The 17,867-nt window shown below is 38.1% G+C and overlaps 1 pseudogene; it reads left to right on the plus strand.

Annotated features, from left to right (window-relative positions):
• Positions 1 to 13,055: 13,055 nt before the first annotated feature.
• Positions 13,056 to 16,620, plus strand: LOC149225067 (putative pentatricopeptide repeat-containing protein At3g01580 pseudogene; annotated as a pseudogene).
• The last annotated feature ends 1,247 nt before the right edge of the window (positions 16,621 to 17,867 follow it).

A 17,867-nucleotide genomic window follows, 5' to 3' on the forward strand; every position in this document is an offset into this window, starting at 1 on the left:
AACATTGGGAAATTTGTTGACTACATGCAAAATACCCTGGATAAGACATTCATTTGGGGCCTTGAAAAGAGCTTGGAAGTATCTAACCCCTTCCACCACTTTGTCCGAAAAAGAGTGAAGAGAGGAGCCATTGGAGTAAGAGACACTCCAAATAACTTGCTTTCTCCTGTTAGCATAATGATGAAAGAACCTTGTATTGTTGTTGCTTGAGGTTAACCTAATGGCCCTTCTTTTTAGCCTCCAAGTCTCTTCCTCCTATAGAAGAAGAGAGTGCCTTTTTGCCCCAAGAAATTTTAGGAAGTCCAATTGCTCAGATGATATAGAGTTAACATCCATGAGAAAGTAGGCTTTAATAATTTGCTCTTCCACTTCCGCTAAACTCACTTTTTTTTAAGCATAATGCTCCTTGGAACATTTCCTTGAGGCATGCTTGATAGATACCAAATTGTTCCATATAGGATGTAGATCTAGAAGAGCTTATGTGTCGACAATGGCTAACCACCAAGGAACAAGACGACTCCTCTTTGAGCCAAGAAGAAATGAACCAAAAAGGAATCATTTTTGGACCGTCCTAAGGGGAAAATTGTAATAAAATTGGTCGATGGTCATAAACCCCACTAGTCACCACCACATATTTGAAGGAAAACCCAAAGGACATAGGAGACTCGAAGGTTAATAATCTGTTTAACTTCTTGGATACTTTGCTTCCTCATGAGCGATCATTCATCTGGGTTGGAGAGAACTTAACTAGCTTGAGATCCATAAGGTGATTATTAATAAGAAAATCCAAAAAATATAAATGAAGAGGGTCCAGATGAGGATTATGCCCCAAACTTCCTGAAGACCCAAAGTAAAATTAAGATCTCCATTGACAATGACGTGTTGATCTGCAAAGGCACCTATAGAAACCAACCCTTCCCAATATGATTCTCTATCAGCATAAGGTCCATAAACATTTAGTAAGGAAATTGGAAACACATAATCATTAAAAGATAGCTTAATCATAATTATGGTAGGGAAAAGAGAAGAAGAGAGAGTCGTGCAATCCTGACATCATCTAGTGATCAACACCCATGAAAAACCATCTGAATCTGCATGGCTAAAAGACCATTTTTTATCAATCATTCAAGAATCTTTTGGGCTTTTTGGCCAGAGCATAGTCTCCTAAATCATAATAATGTTAGGTTTATGGAATGTCATCATTCTCTTAAGGGCCAATCTTTTACAAGTGCCCCAAATGCCTCTCGCATTGAAATGAAAAAGAATCAAGGGGACCCATTTGATAGGGTTGTGTTTTCTCCAAGAGCCATAGCTATAGGCAATTTCTTGCCTTTCTTAATCTCTAACTTAGATTTCTCTTATGCTTCATGCAAATTTATTTCCTTCCAATTGAATTAACCAAGAGACTATCTAGAGAAAGTCCTCCATAGGAATAAGGGTTCTCTTTGTTATTCCTCCTAGTACGCAAAGCATAACTCTTTTTCTCCACCTTAGAGCAGGTTGAGGAAGAAGAGGGGGAAGGTCCTAGGGAGGGGGGCAGAACTAGGGGATCGAAAGAGATCGAGATTGAACCATTGGTGGGTGAGGGAGCCACGTTATGAGGCCCAAGGGATGGACCAACAGTGGAAGGAGGGCTAATGGCAGAGGAGAGGGAAACATAAAAACCACTAGAATAGGGGGGAGGGGACAAAGAATTACCAAATAGACAATCTATGGTTGAAGGCATGAGTTGGGAAGGAACTTGAGCTTCCAAGCTAGAATATATAACCTTTGAACCTATGCCAAGAGAGTCTTTGACAAAAGTATCCTTTCGATCCCAGGAGGGACCATGAGTTGGCCCAAGGGGGACCCTAACTAGGGAATTTTTTAGAAGGTGCCCTACATAATGAAACTAATGGCACTTGTACATAATTTTCCAATAGAGGACTCCACTTCAACTACTAATGCACTCCTAAGGTTAACATTGGTTTGTAACCATGCCACTCGACGATCCTCCTTTTCTTGCCAACCTTTTCTGTGCAGAGAAGCCAATCTTATTTCCTAGAGCTGAAAAGATATCCTAACTCCAGAAGTGGAGATGAAGCCTATGAAATATTTCCCAAACCATCCACTGGCTCCTTGATTGGATCAAAGACAATGGACTAGGGTTTAAGGAGTAAGTCATCTCACCCCCAACTATAACTAAGAGAAGAGATGCACACGCAATTTGCCTTTGAGTAGAACATGAAAGCTGACCATCCCCTCACTAGAGTATGGGCACACAAGAACATAGCCTAAGAGAGGACTCCATGATAAGGAGACCTAATGCTTTAGAGATGCGCCCAAACAAGGTTTTACACCAAACCTGTCGACCAGGGTTTTACCCTCAAAATCCATCACCCTGGCAACCTCTATGTCCTTTCCATTGTAAGAAAATCTTCCTCACTATCTTTGTTGATGCACTTTTCCCTCTTGCGCAATAACACAAGGCATTCTAGATTTTTTTTTTGGGGGGAGGGGGGCAGGAGGGTGGGGCGCATTGGTTCAAAGGGAGGAGAAGAGACCATTGATAATGCTCCAAACCCATGAGCTGAGGAAAAGGAGCTAGGAGGAGGTATCGAAGAGGACAAAGGCACACAGCTAGTAACAAAGAAACCTAAAGTGCTGACATGGAAATCATTGTTTGTTGTGGGCTGTGAAAAATTACAAAGTTTTGGAGGTCCAACAACAGTAGTACTGACAAAAAAATGTAAGGAAAGGGATATCCAGTTTACAACTAGAATAATTTACCACGTGCAAGACTGAGCTTGTAATCCACGAGCTCGTCCAATCCATCATCCATTTGTCAAAGAAGTCAGAAAAACCTTTTTGTAGAGAGGTGGGCTCAAGATGAAGCACAGATCCGAACAATGAGATGAAGGGGTGTACAATCTTGCGAGACATTACTCACATGCTAGGAGGGGCTCGACAATCTGACAGGGATGAGGAGACACCATAGAGGAATTTTGCTTCATGATCAAAATAGTGAAGAAAACTAGAAACCATAGACTCCTCCCCCATCCCCCCCCCCACTCATAAAATATCCTCATTATTTCACTTCTAAAGGTTAATACCTATGCCTTTTTTTTTAAAATTCAATAATATGTCTATATACGGAGATGTGAAATTTATATAAATATTAATAATACTATTAAGAATCAACATAGATCCTTCTTAACTTCAGATCTAGGAAGTGTGATGAGGAATCAATCAAGTTTTCCACTCAAAAAGAGGTTTGCACCTTGACAGATTTGATCTCTCTCGATGTTTGGTAGATCTAGAGTTAAGATGGATTTGCTAGTTTTTTTGGAAAATAGGAAGATATTTTCAATTTGAATAATTGTAACACTATTATGATTGGATATACTCTTGTAAAATTTGTGCTAATGTCTTTAATTTTTGTTAATATACAAACTTGGAAAAGAACATTATTAGACCTAGAGGGTGGAAGAGATTTAGGCAGGACCACCATATCATTGACTAGATTATCACCTTACATCCAATCATTGAAGAAACTAGACATAAATCTACTAAGACCTATTATTGTTTTCTTGATTTCATGAAGGCCTTCGATTCAATATCTACACATTTACTTTTCAATGGAGTACAAGACATTAATATCTTGTAATCATGTAGTAATGTCATTACAAGGCCTTATGAAACCATTTTTTTGGGTATGTGTTGTATTATTTGCAAAATTAGCCCCATGTAATGTACGTTCCATAGGGGAAAAGGTAGGGTTGTGTAGGAATTTACAGGGTAAGTTCCTCAGAAAGAATACCAAAAGGACACCGCTCACAACTAGATCTCAAATCAATACACCAGTATTTTTGACGTGGTTAAAACCCTTAAAGCGCATGGAGGGTCATTGTTCTACACATTTACTTTTCAATGGAGTACAAGACATTAATATCTTGTAATCATGTAGTAATGTCATTACAAGGCCTTATGAAACCATTTTTTTGGGTATGTGTTGTATTATTTGCAAAATTAGCCCCATGTAATGTACGTTCCATAGGGGAAAAGGTAGGGTTGCAATAAAGGCTTGGGGCAAGGGGACTCAAGAAATTTTTTTGGGTTGTTTTTAGTCTATTTGGCGTTTTTCGTACCATTCTAATGTAATTCCAATTAATGAATCTAATCCAAGTTAATGAATTAAGGTTTTTGATGTTGTTGGATCTTATATATTGAGTTTTAAATGGTGAGGAAAATACAAAGGGAGTAAGATGTGCAACTACAAACATTTGTTGATTGTCTTGATTAAGGGTTTCCAGGGAAAATATTTGAGTATTATGTGTGATTTCTATTGTTTACTTTTATATTGCTTTACTATAAAAGTATAAAACATAGGCCATTGTTGGTTGATTTAAATATACAATGACTTCTTTAACTATTTTCAAAATACTATAGAGGTTAAGAAATGTGTCCCAGATTCCCCTATTTTATTAAAGATGTATATTAATGAGCCTAATCAGTTTCTACGAGGGATGACACATGATAATAATGGGTGAATTTTACACCATGTACTAATTTATTCATGCGATAATTTATTTGGTTATTTTTCAGATGATATGGTCATAATTTCCTTCTCTCCAAGGTTCTTTAGTGATGACTTAACTCATTGACTTATTTTTATGACATTGTTAGTTAATGGTTAATCTTTATGAAACTAATGTTATGGTTTTTAATGCAACAAAACATAATTCTCCTTTTGAGGGGAATTATTTGAGACCACCACAACCTATACTTATATGTGCATTCAATTTTTAGGGCCTCCTACCAATTTTTAGATTGGATTCTCAAATGCAACTATGTAAGGAATATGATTCCTTACCTATTTTGAATAAGTAGTTCTTCCAACTTTATTCTTAAGACAACTCATCATATATGACACTCTTTAACTCCCTTGTTAATCCCATCGTACTTTATGGATTGATGATTTGGGTTCCTTGCTTGCATGAGGCTAACTAGATACATATACCACCATTGTCCCATGAATGATCATATCTGAGCTTACAATTCCATTGGTCATTATAGACATTGAGTTTGGGGATCACCCACTCCAACTAGAGAGCTTTTGTATATCTACCTCTTACTTGCATAAGCTTCAAACTCTTGGGGATTCAACATATAGACGAGAGAGGTGCCCCCAACTAGTTTTTTGCTCTTATGAGGAGATTGCGTCAACATCCTATTTAGGGTACATGTTGAGGAAAAATGATAATGGTATTTCAAGGTATCTACATTAAGTTTAATGTATGTGTGTGCGTGTATTTCCATTTTCCCTCCCTATAGGTATTGTTTGAATCACCCCCCATCACTATCAACTTCCTAAAGGAAAAAGTCAATAGTCTAGTTAGGGATAAAGTGATAATATCTATAGAGGGTTAATTTAGACTTGGAAATTCCTCCCTCAACTGATTAGTGCCAAATCATCCTTCTTTTTTGAAATCGATGTAAGAATATGATATGGCACTATTGATTGATGATAATAACTTCAATATTAATCTCATGGCCTAAGATTTCCAATTGAGATTGCTCATAATACAAGCACACTAGCATAGGATTGAGATTGACCATTGTATTTCTTCTCATGATAATATTTTCCAAGTTATGTACACTCCATGAATTTGAGACCAATTAAATTTAGCTTTCAATGCCTCACCTAGTGTGAGACTCAAGGAAAATATTATTGCCACTTCAAGGATGCTAAAGAGCCTATGTGGTTTCTTTGTTAATCTCACTAAATATGTTTGACAATCCTCCTTTGGGATTTGCCAATCTCATATGTCATATCCAATTGGGATCCTCTAAGTCAATCCATTTGATTACTTCCTTCTTTTGGCATATCTTCATTGGTGGGTTGAAAATGTCATTTAGACTTTTTGATGAATGGTGGATGCATTACAAAGAGAGCAATGCGATGCATTACTTTTTGTTGATTTCTGGTACCATCAGATGTGCTCTAAGCCTCAAAATTTTTAGAGATACTTGGACACATGTATTCCACAATACCCAGAAATCATTTTGGGAAATTCCACACAGAATAAATTTTATTTAAAATATTTTTATTTTTATTTTTAATGGGTGCCTAAGTCTAAACTTAGGAAAGTAAAATAATTGAAGGGTATTAATCTAACTGTGGGTGAAACTTCTACAAGAAGACAAGGATCAAGCCAAAATGACCTGAGCCATTAATTAGGATCTAATATGGGTTGTTGGTTCGCAACAGAAATATTATAAGAGGAGGCTTGAGGGGCATTTAGAAAATACATTGAATTGAGATCAGAAGATCGAATTTATGAAACACAACAATTGTCAGGAGAGAAATTCGAAGTGATCTTTTGCAATAAGGGGCAAGGATAGTTCTGGTTGGAGATTTCTCCTAATCCAAGAATATTCATCATAGAAGGCAGAGAGAGATCCAGCAGAGGCAGTGCATAGCCATAGAGGTTGACGCAAGGCCACGTAGAAGCTTAGAGGGAATCCATAAATTTGTTGGAAAATCGATTTTTAGAGCCAGAAGTCGGGGTGTGAGACTGGGAGGGCAGAAGTCGAAGTCTCATAAGCAAATCAATCAGCTGGGAGGCGTGATGCAGACTCCAGTAGCTGTGACGCAGGGCCTACACAGTGATTGCGTAGAGACTGCGTAGAGGCAGCCAGGGGCTGGCCATTTAGTGGCTGGATCAACCAGGATCTCCAGTGATAGTGTGAGATAATCTCACTCATCTCTCTATCAGTAATATTCTCTATACTGGATAGCCAGCAGGGCATCCAAAGATTGTATTAAAAAAAACTACTACATAATAATAAAACCCTCAACTATTGCACCGATTTTCCCGCATTAGGGTTTTCTGGGGACCTTTGTCCAAAAATAACTGTGTAGATGTGTGTGATGTTAATTTCTCTCCTGTGCTGTATTTAGTTTCTGCAGTTTTATTTTGGTGTATGCTATAGTGTATGTATTTCAATATTTGCCATAGAACACTGCAAGTAACTTGTTCAATTAATTTAACAAGGAGGTGAAATATAATCAATTTGTTGCAGTAGAAATCGGGTAATCGATTTTTCACATGGTATAAGAGCATAGATCATGAGCATAAGAGATCAAAAGTAGAAAGGAAGAGGAGTTCGAAATTACTGTAGAGGTAGTAATTCGAAACCCCAAAGGCAGCACAGTTCATGGGCCAAGGAAGTCGAATTTTTGAGGAGAATTCGATTTCTTTGAGTGAGTCAATAGAGAAATTCGATCTCCAGTTTGAAACTTTCTAGAGGCAGAAAGGGAGAAATGTGTTTTCCTTGCAGAGGAGATCTTCAGCTGGGACGTAGATATTTTATAGCAGTTGCTAGCAGAATAGCGTCAGTGGGAGAGAGAGAGACTTGAGGGAATTTCTTCCTTAGAGAATTCCTAGCCAGGGAATTTGAATTCTCATTTGTTGAGTAGCATCAAGGGGTAGCAGATCTACTAACTCCAGCAGGGAGAGCGTAGACTAGCCTAGCAGCAATGTAGAGAAGAGAGGAGGTCATTCAAATTTTTTGATTGGCAGCGATGGCAGATAGTGGATTGCGAGATCAAGATTGGTTGGATGGTGCATCCAACTATGTGATCTGGAAGGCAAGGATGTCATGCCTTTTGGATGGATATTTTCTCAAGATCTACGTCGATAGTGTGGTAGTTGAGCCTACGAATCCAGATCCGCTCAAGAAGTATAAGGGAGAGAGGGCGAAGGCCAAGGGGATGATCCTCAATGGAGTGAAGGATCATGTACTATGTCACATATAAGGTAAAGGGACTGCCAAGGATATGTGGGATGCCTTGTCCATGCTATATGAGGGATCTTCTGAGCGTTGGAAGATGTACTTGGAGCAAAAGATGAGATCCACACAGATGCAGAAGGGGGAACGCAACTATCCGTTCGTTGCAAAGATTTAGGAGACCCAAGATGAGTTGGAAGTTGTGGAGTCAACACCTCAGCCTACCGAGATGGTGAGGCTGGCCCTGATTTCATTCTCAGAAGAATGACAACTAATGTCCAGAGTATCCTGGGTAGAGAGAGATTGTCAGATTGGGAAAGAATGTGGGCCACTCTTCAACATGAAGAGATGAGGAGAGACTTAGTCAAGTGAAAACTTGATAGTAGCAGTGGGTCGAAGTCCAAGGAGGCGGATGAGAATGCAACCCTCACATCTAAGGGGCAACAGGAGTAGCGAAAGAAGAAGAAATATATATCGAAGATTAAGTGCTTCTAGTGTGGAGAAATTGGTCACTACGCTACACAGTGCCCTCTCATGAAGAAGGACAAGGACGAGAAGCATGATCTGAAGGCTGCATCCACACAAATCGAGGAGGAGGAGTTTTCCATGATCGCCCAGAGGTGGGGTGATATAGAACTGTAGTTCGAAAGAACTGCAGATGGGCAGGATCCTTGAGGATTCCACCTCTTGGATCATTACCTTGCTATGGGAGCCCATATCAGTAGTAGAAGGATGGACCAGATCAACTGATGCAGAGGAATGTCAGAGTGACAGTTGCAGTGGCTAGGAGCACTAGAGACTGAACAACGTAGAGCTAGAGTTGGTAGCAATGTAGTTGGCACAGAGCAGATTTAGCAGCAAAACAGAGGCTTTAGAGGGTCAGCGTAGAGACTAGCAGCAGTCGAAACTCCAATAACAGGATGCATCATGTTGAATACCAGTTCAATAATTTTTGGATGTTTTTCCGTTGCTGATGTAGTAGCAACAACAATTGGAGAAGGTTGCAGTACAGATGCAATGTTGGCAATGGCAGGGTCAACAACAATACAAATGCAACATTTGCACAATAGTTGATGGGCAGTGATGTCAGACATCAACAACGCAGAGGGAGATGTTACAGAGAAGGGTGATGCTTCAGCATGTTGCATTACTATAGCACATTCCTCGCTAAGAGGGAGTGTTGATTTCTAGTAGCATCAGATGTGATCTAAGACTCAAACTTTGCAGAGAGGCTTGGACACATGTATTCTACAATACCTAGCAATCGTTTTGGGAAATTTGACATGGAATCAATTTTATTAAATTAATTAATTATTTTTAATGGGTGACTAAGTCTAAACTTAGGAAATTAAAATAATTAAATGGTATTAATCTAACTTTGGGTGAAACTTCTAGAAGAAGACGAGGATCAAGACAAAATGATTTGAACCATTGATTAAGATCTAATTTGGGTCATGGTTCTCAATAGAAAGATTATAAGAGGAGGCTTGAGGGCATTTGGAAAATACATCGAGTTGAGATCAGAAGATCAAAATTCTGAAGCACAGCAGTTGCCAGGAGAGAAATTCGAAGTGATCTTTTGTAGTGAGGGGGAAGGATAGTTCTGATTGGAGATTTCTCCCGATCTGGGAATACTCATCAGAGAAGGCAAGAGAGATCCAACAAAGGCAGTGTAGAGCCATAGAGGATGACGCAGGGCCACACAAAATCCCATAGGGAATCTATAGATTTGCTAGAGAATCGATTTTTAGAGCCAGAAGATAGGGTGTGAGACCGAGAGGGAAGAAGTCGAATTCTCAGAAGCAAATTGATCAGCCGGGAGGAATGACGCAGACTCGAGTAGCTGTGACACAGGGCCTATGCAGTGATTGTGTAGAGAATGCACAAAGGTAGCCAGGGGCTCTACATTCAGTGGTTGGATCAGTCAGGGTGTACAGTGATAGTATGAGGTAATCTTACTCATCTCTTTGTCAGTAATATTATCTGTGCTGGATAGCCAACAGGGAAACCAGAGATTGTATTCATAAAAACAACTGCATAATAATAAAACCCCTAGCTGCTGCACCGGTTTTCCCTCATTGGGTTTTTTCTGGGACATTTGTCCAAAAATCACTATGTAGATGTGTGTGATGTTAATTTCTCTCCTGTGTTGTATTTAGTTTCTGCAGTTTTATTTTGGTGTAGGTTGCAGTGTATGTATTTCAGTATTTTCCGTAGAAAACTTCAAGTGACTTGTTCAATTAATTTAACAAGTAGGTGAAATATAATCAGTTTGCTGCAGTAGAAATCGGGTAACCGATTTTTCACACTTTTCTCCCTACTATGATCTCAACCAACATCCTTAGAATTAACTGTTAATTCACAAATTCTCCCACACATACTAGATTTATACCACTTCACCATAGTCCTCTTATTAACCTTTTAGTTTCCTTGGTGTTTTTTCTAGCTCAATATGAGGGGAGAAAATAACATTAGAGGAAATATGGTATGAAATTGGGCCTCCACAGGAAATTATAAAATGATAAGCTATGTATTCAACATCACATTGCCATGCAAGATAGGTTACTCTAGAATTATGAGGTTAGAGTTAAAGATATAACATGCATCCATCAATATCACATCACACAAAACCTTCTCATTGTAATCTCCAATATTAGAACTTATTATTAAAAATTGCTTCAAAACGATGACTGTATTCCTTTTACAATGAAGAAACATAATAACCAATGGGATTTCGCATGCATTTTCAAGTCTAACTTTACAACAATCTTTGTAGAAAGCGAATATTTTGTATTACCTCCATCTATAATAAATTTGCAATGCTTACCTCTTATTTTGCACTTGGTTTGGAAGTTATTCTTCTTTGCTTGAGTTCTTCTAAAATTGCTTATCTTGTTGCAACAATATTCTTAATAACATCAAGTTATTTCCTAGTTCATATTGCACTTCAAATAAGCAGTCTTCAACTTTATTTCTTCCACTACTTAAGGTCTCTCAACATTTGTAGGCCCAATGCCCTTATGCTTGGCACTTGAAACAAGTATCATTAGATTTTTTCCTCGACCTCAAGCTCTTCGAAAGGCTCTTCCTCATTCACTATTATTTCCTCCTTGAGCATTTTTGTCATCAACATCTTCATTCTTCGTCTCATTTTGGCTTACCCCTTTCAATGTTTTAGCTTATCCTCCCTCTCAAAGTTGGTTGTCCCCTTGCTAAATTTTCCTTGACCCTTAATGCACACTAATATGCCTTAGTGACTAATTGGAATTTCATTATTAATCTTGTCTTTAATGGAATACCTCAACCAATTCACATATCTAGCAACCAAATTGAAACTCTCCTTGAGTTTGCTTGACCTTATAAATGATCTATAAAATTATTCCATATATTCTTTCACTAGCATCTCCCTCTATTTTAAATTTTGTGATGTATGTAACAAATTCTATTCAAAAGTAGAGGGGACAAATTTATTTGTTGATCTAACTACAAATCATCCCACCATGGAGAAGCATGTCCTTTCAACTTCGTGCATGCAAATATCACTCTTATAGGGTCTTCTATTCCATCCAACAGAAATGAGTTCTCCATCTCACCTATCCATTCAATTGACTTCTCTAAATTTAGTTTATTTGAATACACCAATGTATCCATTTTAGGTTTTCCTTCCAAACTCGGAATAATTCTTATTGTCCCATCTCCAACGTTTTGAACTCCTTCCACTATCACTTATGCTTCTTTTATTACTTCACCCTTGTTCTCTTAATTTATATAGTCTAATGTAGTGATTGTTCTCCTCCTTTTAGAAGCTTCCATGCCATCTAACCTTTATGTTATGGTTCTCAACATCTTCATAATTTCTTCATTAGTTTTACCTATCTTTCCCCAATTCACATTTATTCCTACACATGTTATATTCATCTCTCTTTTGTATGACTCACTTTTGTAAAAATGGATAGGATCTACATAGTCCTAGTGCTAGTGCTACCTTTCTCGCTCGACAACACTACCCAATGACCTCCATCAGTGTTGTTCTCGCTGCATGTTGATTTTGCTTTGAAACCACTAATGACAATGTGATGTTGGGCCTACAAGGCAATCTATAAAAGAGAAGCAAACTATATCCTCATTGAAACATGGTAAACAACAACAAGGTCACAATTGTGATATTAGGTGCCACAAGGACTTTAAACTTAAAATTTAGGTCCTACACACACGATATAACAAACATATGTTTCATTTGCTATCAATGTCATCCAAAGTATTCAATGCATTAACAAACCATTATATTTCAACACACAAGTTATCAAGAATATCAACGACAAAAGATATCAAGAATATCCACAATGCAATATATTCAATTAATGGTGTTCATGAGTCTTGTTAATGTCACTTGACATGGTTAGTAGCCTTGTCCTTTATTGCAACCAAAACATTTTTACATTACTAACTTGTTAGTTTTGTTCCTCAATTCACATGCTCTACAAGTATGATAATGATTATCATAAATCAATAAAGGTCCATGCCATATACTCTGCAACATAAGCACACTAGCGGGGAACCGATGTTCCTCTTAACCCAACAAACTTATTTAAAACCATACTTTTAAACTTGCTTCTCCTTGCACATCATTGTAATAACAATGTTATAATGTCCACATAGTCGATGATTCTTCAATCTTTGTTCCCAAAAACTTCATTCAAGTCCTCTACCCATTATCAAGCTCCCTCTAAGTGCCTCTAACATCTCTATGCTATCACCAAGCTACTATGAGTTATCTCCAATAAAAACAATTATTCTTTTTATAAGCCTTAACCTTTCTTAAAATTCATGCTATCACCAGGCTACTAGGCTAGCATGAGTTATCTTAAAAAAAAAAAAAATACTCTTTTTATATGAGTTATCTCCAAAAAAACAGAACAAAACAATTACTCTTTTTATAGGAAAAATAAAATAAAATAACAATTACTCTTTTTATTGACCTTAACCTTTCTTAAAAAAATTCATTAATATGACCATATCCATTGGGTTCACCAATTGCTAATTACCACATGAAATATTACTAACTGTTAAAACAAATAAAAATAAAAATATACTGATATGGAAACATTGTTACATGATGTAAGCTTGCTAACCACTCAAACATGCAATTGTGTGCACAAACTCCTAAACTACAATAACCTAAAGTCTAAGTTACATTTAAAATCAATTTTGCCAATCTTCAAAATTTCACATTATTTATAAAAGTTCATACATTATTACATATAAACCTACTATAACGTCATTCAGATGTCCATGTAGCAAGGCTCGCATCCCATTAACACAATGGTGATTGCTTGCTAGACAGAACCTCTTGGGATAATTCCAGGCTTGTAACACTAGCATTTTTTTCACAATGTGTCACAATGACATATCTGCAATTGCCTCCATTTGGTCATTTCAAATTCAAACTCAATTCCATTTTTGGAGTGCAAAACCAATCAATCCACTCAAACATCAGCAGCAATGGCTGCGCTCGTCTCTTGCAACTCTGCACAAACCCCCACTCACTCAAATCAGTCCATGCCCACATGGTCATAACGGGACATGATCAGGATGTATTTTTAGGTGCCAAACTCGTCAGCTTGTATGCTAAGCTTGACAGTCTAGAGAATGCACGCTCTGTGTTTGACAAAATATACAATCGAGATGCGTTTTTATGGAATGTGATTATTAAAGCATATGGCCAAAGTGGGCTCTGGGATAAATCTCTTGCAAGTTATCACCAAATGCAAGAGGAAGGTATACAACCAGACAATTTCACGTTCCCCCTTGTACTCAAGGCATGTGCAAGCCTATCAGCTCTGGAAAAAGGCAAGGAGATTCATTATCAGATTAACCAAATTGGTTTCGGGGACAATATCATTATTGGAACTACACTGATTGACATGTACGCAAAATGTGGGAGTTTAGAAGATGCACGCCAAGTGTTTAACAAAATGTCTGAAAGAGATGTATTCTCCTGGAGTGCAATGATTGCAGGGTATGCGCAGAATGGGAATGCTAATGAGGCCTTGTTGCTCTCTAATCAAATGCAGCTTGAAGGCGTATTGCCTGATTCAGTTGTTATGGTTAGTCTACTGCAGGCCTGTGGTGATTTGGGAGTTCGACAACAGGGAATGTGGGTTCATGGATGTCTGATTAGACGTGGATTTGAGTCCGACGTTTCTGCAGGGAATTCGCTAGTTGCGATGTATGCCAAATGCGGAAATGTGTGTGATGCACGGCGAGTGTTCGAGGCTATGCCTGAGAAAAATGTGATCTCGTGGACTGCAATGATTGCTGGATATGCACAGAATGGACAGGGACCTGATGCCTTGGCGCTTTTTGATGAGATGAAGTTTGTAGGTGTGAATCCTAATTCAGTTACAATGGTGAACTTGCTGTCGGTTTGTGCTGATTTGGGAGCTGTGCACCAAGGCAAGGTGATTCATAATTATGTTATTGGGCATGGGTTTGAGTCTAATGAGTATGTAGCTAATGGCCTCATGGACATGTATGCAAAATGTGGGAGTCCAAAAGATGCGCAGCTTGTGTTTAACAGAATGCCTCAAAGGAGTGTTGTGTCATGGAATACAATCATTTCTGGTTATGCCCAAAATGGATATTTCAACGAGGCCTTGGCTTTGTTTCATCAAATGCAACTTGCAGGCATGTTACCTGATTCGGTCACTATTGTAAGCGTGCTGTCAGCATGTGCCCATGTAGAAGATCTGCAACAGGGCAAGTGGATTCATGACTACATAATGCAGTGTGGGTTTGATTCAAATGTCTTTGTGAGTAATTCTCTTATAGACATGTATGCTAAATGTAAGAAAATAGATATTGCACGTCATATTTTTGATGGAATGCATAGGAGAGATGTGGTCTCATGGAATGCAATGATTACTGGATATGTGCAAAATGCACATGCCAACGAAGCTTTGGAGCTTTTTAATCAAATGCAACTAACAGATGTGAAACCTGACTCCGAAACAATGGTGAGTGTACTCTCGGCATGTACCCAATCTGGAGCTTTGCAACAAGGCGAGCGGATACATAATTATGTGATTAAAAATGGCTTTGAGTGGGATGCTTTTGTTGAGACAGGCCTTGTAGACATGTATGCCAAATGTGGAAATGTCGACATTGCTAGGCATTTATTTGATCAAATGCCTAAAAAAACTGTGGTTGCATATAGCGCGATGATTGCAGGGTACGGAATGCATGGGTATGGTGAGGATGCTCTTACACTTTTTTCTCAGATGCAACAGACAGGCATGAAGCCAAATGTGATCACCTTCATTTCTGTTTTATCTGCATGTAGTCATTCAGGGTTAGTGGACGATGGCTGGCGGTATTTTAATTGCATGAGTAAAGATTATGGGATTGCGCCAATGTTGGAACACTATGCATGTGTGGTTGATCTTCTTGGTCGTGCTGGATGCCTGGATGAGGCACAAGATTTCATTAAAAATATGCCAGTACATCCTAACGCTGCGGTGTGGGGTGCTTTACTCGCTGCTTGCAGAATTCACTGCAATATTGAGCTAGCAGAATGTGCGGCAGAAATCCTTTTTGATTTAGAACCCAACAATGCTGGATATTATGTTCTATTGTCAAATACATATGCCGCAGCTGGAAGATGGGATGAAGTAGCAAAGGTGAGAACGAAGATGAAAAACATGGGATTGAGAAAGACAGCGGGATGCAGTTTGATTGAGATCAATAGTAGGCTTCATTCATTCATTGCAGGAGACAATTCACATCCCCAGTTCAAACAAATCTATGCAATGTTGGAAATTTTGTCCGGCCAAATGAAGGATGCAGGATATGTACCAAACACAAACTTTGTGATGCATGACGTGGAATGATTGAAGAGGCGGCTTATGGGATTTTGAGCCTGTATATCTATATTGACAGACCAATTGACATGCCAGAGCAGTGGGACAACTTATGCAAGTTGTAAAGTTGTGTTCAAGAGTCCATGCAGACCTCCCAAGTCATGGGGAGAATTTGGGTGTGTGCTTAATAAGCATGGTCTTATTATATTTTGAACATTGACTTTCGCGAGCTCAAACTTACAAATAAAAAACCTATGGTTAAACTAAACAATTGGAAACTTGGAGCCTTTCTCTACATGAATGAGTCTTCTGGGTTTCCAATTATACTCGCCTTTTGGTTCATTTCACTGAAAATCTCTAACCAATATTTGTCCCCATCTGGCCAAATCTTTTCTCTGGAGAAATCTTTACTTATGCCCTATGTAACAGGACAAGGACACTTCCAAGCAGGACCTGTGTCCTGTATCCTACGTGTCGCACACTGATACATAAGGACACATGTTTAACATGTGTCCTATTCACAGGACACCTGCCAAACGTGTCTCCAATACATAGCCCTCACCGTCTCCCTCGTAAAAGATGCCTGCACCCCATAAAAATACGTTTTTCCTTTCATTTGAGCTCATTTCACTCAACAGGTTGGAGGTGTCAAACATTTTGCAGTACATCTGAAGTTTATTGTGTAGTGGTAGAAGGGATTCCAAATGCTGTGCAAGTGGATTTCTCTACCAATATTCAAATTTTTTCCTACAACAGTCCATTGTCTTTCTCATTTCACACAGAAATCATGTTCCAGTCATCAAAGGCGGCTGGAAAAAGTTAAAGGAAAGGGGAGAATGCCTCCACTGATGTTGTCCCCCTCCATTTTTTTCAGGGTCTGCTACTGCTCCATCTGCTAGAAGTGAGGCTGTAATACTAAATTCGAATGCTGAAAAAAACGATGTTTTAGCAAGACAACGGGCTAAAGAGCAAAAGTTGTATGATTGAATTTGCATCATGAATGTAAAAAGCAAAAGTTGTATGATTGAATTTGCATCATGATCATGTAAAATTCTAAATGTTTTTAGTTTCTAAATTCTAAAAAAAAATTGAATCTCTAACTATATTTCATTTTTTATGTGAAATTTACTAATTTGTTGGATTTTTTAATAAATTTGACAAATTTGTGGGTGAGTGTAACGTGTCTTCTGTGTCATGTTTTGGGGTAGTGGTGTTTCGTGTCAGACACTCGTATTTCTGTGTTCTCCATGTCTAGTGTCATCATGTCATGTGACTTAGCTTATGCCAATAAATATGCGTCTTTATTGTTTTAGGATTGTATTACAGAACACATTTGCTTTGGCTACCCCCTTGCGTGATCACTTCTCAATCGTTTGGGATTGTTTTTCTCTGTTTTGTCAAATATATAACTCCGTTGCCTCTCAACGTCTAAACTTATAAGTGCCTTATCTAATCGCTGTGTCATGGAATTCTACTCTCTTATTGGGTTTGAGATCTTTATTATTGGTTACTTTCTGTCGTCCTTTTTTCATCTGATGTTTGACATTGTATTCCCTTTGCTTTTGTATTCCGGATACGGTGATTGTACCCTTGAATTTATTCGAATCTCTCCAATCGAGGTTAGGTCTTTCAGTTACTGTGGATTAAATAAAGACTTATTCAATATTTTTGAGGAAAGTTGAACTTTATTCAGTACCCAAGAGGAAGGTTAAATTTTATTCAGTTGAGAGAATCATATTTCTATGTTAAAAAAACTTTGCTCAATGACTAGGATCTTTGCAAAAATAAATCAAGATACTGATGATAGACAAGAATTCCAAAGAAATCATATTGCCGTGTAAAAGAAGATTTACTCAATGAACTACGATTTTTGCAAAATAGAATCAAGATACTGATGGTATCTCTTGACTATATTGAACTTGTGAGCAGGCTTGGAATTTGACTGTTATATATGGCCTTCAAGTTGATTTTTGTTGACATTTTAGCTGTGAATGCTGCCCCTTAACAAACTGTTCGTAAGAATATTTGACGAAAACATTGCCTCAGAAGTAAAATTGTCGTTAGAAGACATCATATTAATGCAAGCACAGAACCCCTCATACTATGAAGAGTTAAACCATAAAATTGTTTAGCTACGCATGCTACAACCATCCAACAAGATAACAGAGAAATGATCTAAATTAAATCCTCACTCCAAACTTTGTAAAGGAATAATTTCTTTACAACCATCCAACA

The sequence above is a fragment of the Pinus tabuliformis genome, chromosome Q, assembly GCF_031772625.1.
Source record: "Pinus tabuliformis cultivar Carrire ecotype Pingquan chromosome Q, CPIR1, whole genome shotgun sequence".
Classification (NCBI taxonomy): Eukaryota; Viridiplantae; Streptophyta; class Pinopsida; order Pinales; family Pinaceae; genus Pinus; species Pinus tabuliformis.